Below are 10718 nucleotides of genomic sequence, written 5' to 3'. Positions count from 1 at the left end.
GATGGTGGCCTTAGTCACCTGCCTGAGGTAGCGTTTGTCTGGTTTATCCCCTGTAAAGTGACTCCTTTTCTCTCCCTTTCTATGTTGTACAGTTTGGAAGGAGGTCATTCTGCACAGCCCTCACTTACAGAGTGAGGAGTTTTACTCCCTCTCCTTGGAGGCAGAGTATCTACATAAATTCCTTGGAATTCTTCTGTATGGGAGATTTGTCTCTTCTTCCTCATTTACTAATTTATTCAATCATTTATTTACATCAGTATGGACTTGTGGATATTTACTTTATTTCCTGGGTTATAATCCTTTGACCCCTGGAACTCTTTCAATGGGCTACTGTGGTCCTTTGTCCTTTGACATACCGGTCGATGTTTTATTTTGTTTTGTGTTGAGCTCTTCCTCACTTTCAGGGACTACCAAGTTATCCAGGCTCATCTTGTATATGTCCTGCCTAGTCTTAGAATCAGCCATTTCTCCAAGGAGCCCTGGTTCATCTTATTGGAGAACGATGTTAGAAACCAAAATTTGGGTACTAAGCCATGCTTGTTGATACTGGGGTGTCATTTCTTGTTAGACTTCTCCGATGACAGAGCAAAAAATATATGTGTACTAAGTGGTGTACATATAGTGTAACTATAAACCCTTGTATATGTAACCATCTGTATCTATATTAAGCAAAGCATGAGTTTATATTGATATCTCAAATCCATTATTACATGGATCCTACCCTTGTTTATCCATAAACTCCCATTCTAATACTGAGAAACCTGGCTCCGCCATTGGCCATACGTTGATGTGATTGTTCCAGTCTAGTATACATATATAGCTGTATCAGAATTGTTAACCAGTACCCAGAGGGAAACAGCTTTATCCACTAGTGTACAGAGCTCATATGCAGTTCCTTTTGCCTTTAGTCTTAGAGATCTCATTCATTTCCAAAGACACTTAGGTCAACACCTCTCCCCACCCCACCTACCCATCCCTTTTAGTGAGGTTGTTTCATGTTTGTAATAGTTAACTTGAGAACTGCAATAGTTAACAAGTTAGGGCTTCCCTGGTGGTGCAGTGGTTAAGAATCTGCCTGCCAATGCAGGGGACACGGGTTTGAGCCCTGGTCCAGGTAGATCCCACATGCCGCGGAGCACCTAAGCCCATGCACCACAACTACTGAGCCTGCGCTCTAGAGCCCGCGAGCCACAACCACTGAAGCCCGCGCGCCTAGAGCCCGTGCTCTGCAACAAGAGAAGCCACCGCAATGAGAAGCCCGCGCACCACAACGAAGAGTAGCCCCCGCTCGCCACAACTAGAGAAAGCCTGTGTGCAACAACGAACACCCGATGCAGCCAAATATAAAATTAAAAAAAAAAAAAGTTCACTAGTTAACTTCTCTTGTCACAGTCTGCATTCCTTCCTGAGTTCCCCCAACTTCTTAAATGATTTTTAAAAAAATTTGCAGTCATCAAATTTCACTCTTTGTTCTATAGATTTTGACAGATGCATAGTATCTTGCATCCACAATTACTGTAATTTTACTGCCCTAAAAACTTACATTACAACAATTTTACTGCCCTAAAAATCCCCTGTGTTATTCATCCTTCCCCCCTTCCTCCTGAACCCTGGAAACCGCTGATCACTTTACTGTGTCTACAGTTTTACATTTTCCAGAGTGTCATATGAGTGGAATCATACTATATGTACCCTTTGCATACAGACTTCCTTTGCTTGGCAATATGCATTTAAGTTTCCTTCATGTCTTTTCATGGTTTGATAGTCATTCTTTTTATTGCTTAATAATATTCCATTGTATGGCGGCACCACAGTTGGTTTATTTGTTCGTTTAATCAGTTCCTGATAAAAGTGTGTTAAAATTCCACCCTGTTCATAGATTTGTCTTTTTCTTCTTCTTTTTTTCTACAATTTTTGCTTTATAAACTGATGATACATTTAGTACATACAAATATAGAATTTTTATATCTCTCTGATGAATTGAGTCTTGTCATTATGAAATGCTCCTCCTTATCTCTAATATGCTTCTTAGTCTATTTTGTCAGTTATTAGCATACTTATGCCAACTTTATTTTGTTTAGTGTTTGCATGGCATATTGTTTTCTGTTCTTTTGCTTTTAGCATTTCTGTACCCTTATATTTAAAAGGTGTCTCTTATAAAGCACATATAGCAGGCTTTATGTTTTTATCCTGCCTGATAATCCTTGTCTTTTAATTGAAGTATTCTGTCTTTTATATATAATATAATTACTGATGAATCTGGGTTTAAATCTACCATCTAAATAATTATTTTCTGTTAGTTTCACTTGTCTATGTTCCTTTTCTTTCCTTCCTTTTTTGGACTACTGAAGTTTTTATTTCATATTTCCCCATAATTAATTTATTATCTATGAATTCTTTCATTATTATTTTAGTGACAACACCAGAGATTACAACATGCTCCCCATAATTAATTTATTATCTATGCATTCTTTCATTATTATTTTAGTGACAACACCAGAGATTACAACATGCTCCTTGAATTATTAAAATCTTTATTTTGCTTTCAATTTTAAAGGATATTTTCACCGGGTTTAGAATTCTAGGTTGGCAGTTATTTTCTTTCAGCACTTTGAAAATGTCATTTCTTTTTTTTTGGAGGGGGAGATTCTATCATTCCTTTTGAGAAATAAGACATATATTTTATTGGTGATTCTTTAAGTTATGTATCTTTTTCTTCCCCCATCTCATTTTAAGATGTTCTCTTTGTCTTTTGTTTGCTGCATTTGTATTATGATGTGTCTACAGGTGACTTTCTTTGAAGTAATTCTGCCTGACGTTTTTAATATTTTTTTAATCCGTGGCTTGCTTTTTGAAATCAGTTTTGGGAAATTCTCAATCTCTACCTCTCCAAATATTTCTTCTGCTCCATTTACTTTCTTCTCTACTTCTAGGACGCCAGCTGCACTTGTGTTAGTCCTTTTCCCTATATTTCTTATACTCCTTTTTTGTACTTTCCATTATTTTTTTTTCCTTGTGCTTCACTCTAGATATTTTTAACCTACTTCTTCTAATTCACGAACTCTTTCTTTAGCTGTGTCTAATCTACTACTAAATCTATTCACTGAATTGATATCTTTTTATAAATTCTAGCTTTCTGCTGAAATTGTATTTATTTATGAATTAACTTTGGGAATTTATTTTTTGCTGGAGAAATATTTCATCTAAATATTCAAATTATGTTTCTCGAGTGGCTTTTCATTCAGTTGATCCTTTCTATTTTTCTTTGTTCTCTTTTTTGTTAATTTCTGTTCTTGGCTTAAACTTTAATTTATTCTACTTCCTTTAGTGTATCTCATAGTTGTTTTTTTTTTTTTTTTTTGCCACGCTGTGCAGCATGCGGGATGCTGACCAGGGATCAAGCCTGTGCCCCAGGTTAGTTCCCTGACCAGGGATCAAACCCATGCCCCGCTGGCATTGGGAGCATGGAGTCTTAACCACTGGACCACCAGGGAAGTCCCTCCTCTTTTGCTTTTGAGTTAAGTTTCATTTATTCATATTATTTTTCTTTTTAAAAGTGTATTGAATGCTATAAATTTACCTCTAAGAACCACTTTATTAACCCAGAGGTTTTCATATATAGCACTCTCTATGTCATTTAATATCTTACTGTTTCTACTGTGTTTACTTCTTCAACCAATGAGTTAAGTAGACATATGTTGGTTTTTTGGTTCTCAGATATAAAGTTTATTGACTATGTATTTATTATGGATGCATAACTTTTTAAAAAAATAAGAAACAGGATTTATTTTTCTATCAAATCTCTAATCCATGTTCCAGCCAATGCATGGAGCGTAAATCAAGCCCCATGTAGACTCTTGGTAAAAACAATTGTAACTTTCTACAAGGCAAAAAAAAATCAGCATTTTTTTTTCTTTTTTTTTAATTGGAAAAAAATTATATTTTGGAAGAACTCACTACATAAGGTGACAGAATTCCAAAATCAAATTACATGAAAATATACATCGCAATTTCTTTGTACAATAGGTGAGAAAAATCTGCAGTATAGAGAATAGAGGCAAAGAAATATGAAGGGTTGAGGAAAAGGGTATGTGGGTAAACAGCATTTTAAATAGCAAACCCAGAAGTTAAGTAGAAAGCCTGTAGCTGTGCATGATTTATTCATCCAATATTCACATTAGGTAACTGAGGGCAAAAATAAAACCAAATCAGAATTGTTTACTGTTTGGGGTACATTTCAATAATTTTAAATCTGAATTGAATTCAGAACCAACTCTTTTTAGTTCTTGGGGATAATGACTGAATTCAAGAGCTCTCAACAACAAAAACATGTTATTGAACTATCCAATCCAAGAGATGGATGCGTGTAGAATACAAAAGGGACAAAGCACCTAGTGACAACCATTCCTCTGAAGTCATCATTAAAAATCAAGTAGTTGCTTATTGAGTGTTTCAGTATTTGCACTAAAGGATTTGAAAAACTTCCTGGTAGACAGAAGAGATAAAAGCAAAGGGAAGTGTGTCAAAATGAAGAGGATACAAAGTTTAGTAAGTGAAAAGAGTTTAATGAAGCCTCAATAGTTTAAAGGAAATTAAATGGAAACTTTTAATCCTAATTGCTTTTTATCTGACATGCTTTAAGGAGTCTTTTAAAACTGATAAGAAACAATGAATAGGGAAAGAAAACCTGCTAAAATCTTTTTAGAATTTACGTGATTCTTATTTTACTACAAGAAAGCATTATTGGGTACAAGGTGTGTTTGTGGATGTACATGAACAGTATATATATTATCTGGATCATGTTGTGCTATGTACAGGTCTTTACAATTCTTCCTGAAGGTTAAAACAGTTCTTTAGAATTCAAAATGCCTAATCATCTGTAAGTTGACACTTGTTAGGCTCTTGTCAGCATTGATACTGACATGTTTTATTGCAGCCCATTTCCAGCCAGTGTTTGCCAAATTGTTACAACAGAAGTCCAGCAATACGTGGGTAGGCAGAGTGCAGGAAAAACAGTGCCATGTTTCTCAATCGGAGAGCCTGAAATTACAGCTGTTGAATAAATGTCACTCAAAAGCAGTCTCTTGCTTTTTCTTACACAGCAGGCAACCTTCCTTTTGAATTCTCCATTTCCGTCTTCCCTCCATTCTTTCGCAGCATCAACATTAGCAGGTGAGTCTCCATTAGGGTCTGGCAGCACAGAAATGACACTAATCATGATGGTTTCCACGGTGTGAATAGGCAGGCAGCGTTCCTCTGGCTTTTCATAGCCATAGTTATCTTCCCCCGGCTCGTGAAGAATAGAAATGCATGCATCACCATTTTTATCAACATTTGGGCGCCAGATTTCTGTAACGAATTTCATTTTAGGAGGCCTAAGGGGATAATCTTTTGGGAAAGTGAGATGAGCCTGAAAAACACCACCTTCATAAAGTGTATCTGGAGGACCAGTAATGACTTTCCACCGATTGAGATCATTGTCATCTATTCAACCTGCTGAAAAGCCTTCCACTGGATTTCTGTTGAGTTCTGCCAGCTGTCTTTGCAGCCGCAGTGCCGACTGCAGCTCCCTCATCCTCCCCGCCAAGGGCCCGGGCGGGCGCCGGGGCTTGCGAAGGACTGGGGACAGGCTCTGGGGCTGCTGGAGCTGGGTGTTTTGAGGAACCCAGGCCCACACGACGGGAGCGCCGAAGCCCGTGGAGTCCGCTCGCTTCTGCTTTCCTCACAGCGCCTCACGCCCGCAAGGGGAGGGTGCCCGTGCCGCCGCGGTGCGCACAGGGCAGCATTTTTTTTCTTTTAAAGAATATTCTAGATGTTTTTGTGCAGATGAAAAAGTTCACATATTCCATGGGTCTGTGCTCTCTTCGTTTATGTACTCAAATGTTCCCTCCCTGCTGTCACTTCTGCACAGAGGAGGCATGGATCATCGCTCTGCAGCTGCACTAACGCTCCCATCTCCACGTCGCCGCGCTAACGCTCCCATCTCCACGTCGCTCCATAGTTTGGTAGCCTGGAACCGTGGTATGATTTCACTTTATAATGCCCCAAGAGCAACTGGAAAGTTCTGAATTAAAGTCTTCAAACCTTTTTTGAGTGCCTACTCTTAAATCACCGGGAAGTGATTCTGCTGGTTCTGAGAAACATAAACGGTGCTGGGAGAGGAGTTTTCCTCTGAAGTGGCAGGAGGCTGTTTTCTAGGAGTCAAGGGGACCAATTTCTCCTCTGCTTAGACTACTTTTGGTAGGTGTGGCTCTCAGGCCCTGGGAATGGATGCTGTGCTCTCTTCTGACAGGTTCTGCCATGGAAGAACCAAGAGCAGTAGAACCAGGAAGAGCTGACATCCTAGTTCAAAGGCTGCCAGGCAGAAGTATTCTCACTTACTCTTACTTATGGGAGAGTCAGTCTTTTGTTCTATTCAGGTCTTCAACTGATTGGGTAAAGCCCACCCACCTTGGGAAGGGCAATCTGTTTTATTCAGTCTAAAGATTTAAATGTTAATCTCATCCAAAAACACCCTCACAGAAACACCCAGAATAGTGTTTGAACAATTATCTGTACACCATGTGGCGCAGTCAAGTTGACACGTAAAATTAACCATCACATCATAATAGTAATATTAATACTACTAACATGTTAATTACACCCACTGATTTTTCTCATATTATCCTGTGTTAAACAAACCTGGCATTCCTGGATAAACCTACCTCTATTGTGATATAGTGCTTATTTTAGAATTGCTAGATTCAGTTTGCTAATACTGTATCTAGCATTTCTGCATCTATTTTCAGAAGTGATATTGGCTTGTGATTTTCCTTTTTTGTCCGTTTTTATCCGGTTTGGTATGAGTGTTCTAGCTTCATAAAATGAGTCAAGGATTTTTGACTGTCCTTCATATTATATTTCTTCACATGATTCAGAGTTTTGATTTTTAGGCTCATTTTGAGTGGGGTTTTGTTTTTATTCTTTTCATTTTTCTGCTCACCTGCCTCCACCCCACTCAATGAGCTTTTCCCTGATGATCATTTTGTGATAGCTTTCACCTGGACTCCGTGACTTCATCCTGGACCAGATTTTATAAAGGCAGTTTGGGGTTTCCGTCCCATAGTGATTGTGGGGACATCCATGCCGTCATGAGGCCAGCATGTGACTAGGCTCGGTTTTTGGCTGGGGTTTGGGTCTCCAGCCCCACATTCCTAGACTCTCATTCTTCTAAAATATTGGTCTCTAGGCAATGGAAAGCCATGGGGCTCCCACCCCAGTTCTTGACTTAAGCAATGTACTTAGTTCCTGTCTGCCATCTTGGGTGTTTGTGTCTTGGGTTTGTCCCATAGGAGCCAAACTCCCTGCTGATTTTAGACAAAGAGCCCCCTGGGTCAGAGGCTTCCAGGAGTTTTCTTCTGCCTCTGTTGAGCCAGATATCTCTTTTTAGCTTTCTATTTTTATACCTTATCTGTCATGGCTTTGTGTTCAGGCTAAAGGATGAATCAAAGCAAGAACTCATTGAGCTGCCTTGTTCAAAACACTCTTCCCTATCTTTCTTATTTTCAATTTACTGCCTTGTCTCACAGGGATTTAAAGAAACTATTTTACTTCATGATGCCAATGCAATGAGTCAGATAGAGCAGGTATTCCTATCACCCCGAGTGATAAATGAGCAAAACAAGAACAGAGAGTTCAAGTGCTTTAGTTCAGGTTTAGGGAATAGCTGGTTACCTGCAGAGCCTGTTCCCCCAGAGCCTATCCCAATTTTACTTTTTACTCATCCTTGCCGCCAAGAGAAATAGAACACTGAACAATCATGACATTCATTAAAGAAAATTCCCTTGACCAATTTTTCAATGCTTTTGATACCTTGAGCATTTTGTAATTTCAAGAATAGTATCAGAGGAGAAAATGTCTGATCTGCTGTCACGGCACTGGATTTTAATTTAGATAGTGTCATTCCCACTTATTCCTCCCATTTACCTTTCTAGTACAAATTTCCATGCCCCAAAATTCAATTCAATTCAGTTCAATTCAGCAAATGTTCATTGAGGCTCTGTCATGCTCAGACACCACCAGGTGATATGGTCTGGTCCATGACTGGTCCGGAAAGGGGCGTCCCCCAAATCACACATAGATGAGCAACTAGTTTTCCACTCAAGAAATATCTAGGAATCTCTTTCCACATGCCAAGCTCCTTGCTGGTCGTAGTAGATGACTGAAAGGCAAGTCCCTTGGTAGAGCCTGTCCCTTGGTAGAGCTTACTGCTGGAGGACAGCCGACATAGTCATTGATTACTGACATGTGAGGCAGAAAATGAAGAGTGGTGAAGTGGACCATGCAAGGATGGATGAAGAGGGTTGGACTGGGCCAGGAGATCAGCCCAGAAACTCTTGTGAGATTCCTGGTAAAAGCCGATACAGACTGGCCTTTGGTAGGGGCTTCAGAAATGAAAAGAAGTCCTGAGATCACTGTTGGGGGTGGAGGGCGTAGTCATAGGTGACACCCTGGTGCTGTTGGAACCTGCACAGCGGTCCCCAGCAGAGAGAGAAGATCACTTCTGCCAGAAAGTCTTTGTGTGTGTTTGTGGGGACATGGGGGAGGTTAGCAAGAGAAAGGATATTTTAGCTCTAATCTGCAAGATGGGTGAATTTGAACATATATTTGATTGGGTGCTCTACAACCTACCCATAGAGGAACTCAATAAATACTGAATTGAACTGACTAGTCATCCACGGAAAAGATTTATTTATTGGGAAAAATTGTAAGGAAAGGGATCCGAGTTTAAACTAGGACACTACTTAGAATAAGGATTCAGTTTGAAAATCAAGATTGTTATCAACCAACAAGGACCTACCATATAGCACAGGGGACTATACTAAGTATTTTGTAATAACCTATAAGGGAAAAGAATCTGAAAAAGAATATATAAATATAACTGAATCAGTGTGCTGTACACCTGAAACTAACACGATATTATAAATCAACTTTACTTCAATAAAAAATTTTTTAAATAAAATAAACGACAATTTTAAAAATTAACAAACAAAAGACTGTTATCAAAATCTTTTCACTGTTTACAAATTTTGCACTTAAAAACGAACTTTTTGGCCAACCCAATATTTTGGAATTTGCTTTTCTAAAGATTTCCTTCGAATATTTTTCCTCTCATCCCCTTTTGAGTCATGCCAGACACCACCCCTGATTTCTTCACTTTTTCCTTTAATCCCCGTGGAGGACCTGCAGAAACCCACACGAATCCAGACTTCCAGGCTGAGGTCCTGGTTGAAATAACACAGAAACCATGACAATGGCTGTGGACAGTCCGTTTCTAAAAAAAAGTGACCTTCACACACATTCCCAGAAAGGCTGCCTGCACTGGTTTTAAATTCAGGCTTGCCAATGCATTTCCATTTCAGGCACATTGGCCACAAGAGTGCTTCTGTGTTATCAGGAATTGGAGGTACACTGAAATAATCTCAGACATGCAAAGAACTGAATAGATGCTAATCTCACTCCTGCGTCTCCTTGTTCTTTGGCTGAGTAGAACAGCCAGCATATTGTTACCTCCGTGATTTTTAAATCCACAGCATTTAAAAGGATTAGACATATGTCAGTGTAAACTGGACGGACTGAGGGTTTTTTTTAAAACATAAGGACTATGCTTGTATTCAAATGTTAAACACTGTATGTGTAGATTTAGTGTTCTTTCTTAGCCATAAATAACATTCCAGGCAGTAATTAATTTATCCATGTTCCTATCAGCACAGCATTATTCCAGGACATAAAGGGGTGGAGAGAGGCGGGGGGCGGGGGCAGAAATCAACACTGTTATTTCTTTTGGAAAAGCTTTCTTAATTGGATTTGTGCTCTTTTCATAACAAGGTGAAGGCTGTGGTTATTTGTCAAATGCAAGGGCAGCTGGGATGCCTGAAGCCATGGGTCTGTAGCCAGCTGCGTCGTCTTCTTTGAATGACTGGAGGGTCACAAAAATTAGGGCAAGTGCCCCCGAGACCTGGGCAGAGGCAGCTTAAGTGACTATTTTAATGGACAATCTTGCCGTCCACCCACCAGGCAACACTCAGGGGCACCGTGCACTGTAGAGCCCCATAGAATTGATGCCATAGAGTTGAATTTGTTTTATGGGAAAGACAGTCCTTACCCTAAATCAGCAGCTCCTAACACAGCAGCCAAGAATCATCTAGCACATCAGGGGTCCATCAGTCTGCGGAATTGTAGCTAAAATGTTGCACACGTGTGCATTTGGGGTAAGGGTTGGGGAGAGCCATAGCTTTTCTCAGATTCCCAAAGGAATCCTGAAAAATCCAGAACCATTGCTCTAAAAGGACAAACAGAACATACACACCTGAAACAGCCAAAAAGCACGTGCAACACGACATCTGAGCAAGGCCAAAACAAGTCAATGAGGAAGTGAGTGCCCAGGTGTGCAAAGTGAAGGAACAGCCAGAGAAAGGACATTGCAGGAACTTCTTCCTGGAAGGGAAGGGCCTAGAATAAAAGTGACAAACTCAATACCTACAGAACCGGGCAGGACATTCCATAAGCGGGGCCTGCTGAGTGTCCTTGTCAGGGAGAGTGTGGAGTTTGCATTTTTCTGGAAAGGGGCTGGTGCCTTCAGCTCCTGCCGCTTTTTCTCATGCCAAATATGGGCATAAGTTTCTAAATCCACTGGGTTTTGTGAGAGAAGCCAAAGTCTAGGTATTTAGTATAAGAGC

At 39.8% G+C, this 10718-nt stretch overlaps 1 pseudogene; it reads right to left on the bottom strand.

Moving 5' to 3' along the window:
• Nucleotides 1–4927: 4927 nt before the first annotated feature.
• Nucleotides 4928–5575, bottom strand: LOC103014209 (ubiquitin-conjugating enzyme E2 G1-like; annotated as a pseudogene).
• Between the last annotated feature and the right edge of the window lie 5143 nt (nucleotides 5576–10718).

This window comes from Balaenoptera acutorostrata, chromosome 4, assembly GCF_949987535.1.
Source record: "Balaenoptera acutorostrata chromosome 4, mBalAcu1.1, whole genome shotgun sequence".
In the NCBI taxonomy this organism is placed as follows: domain Eukaryota; kingdom Metazoa; phylum Chordata; class Mammalia; order Artiodactyla; family Balaenopteridae; genus Balaenoptera; species Balaenoptera acutorostrata.
This window is presented reverse-complemented; position numbering and strand designations above follow the sequence as displayed.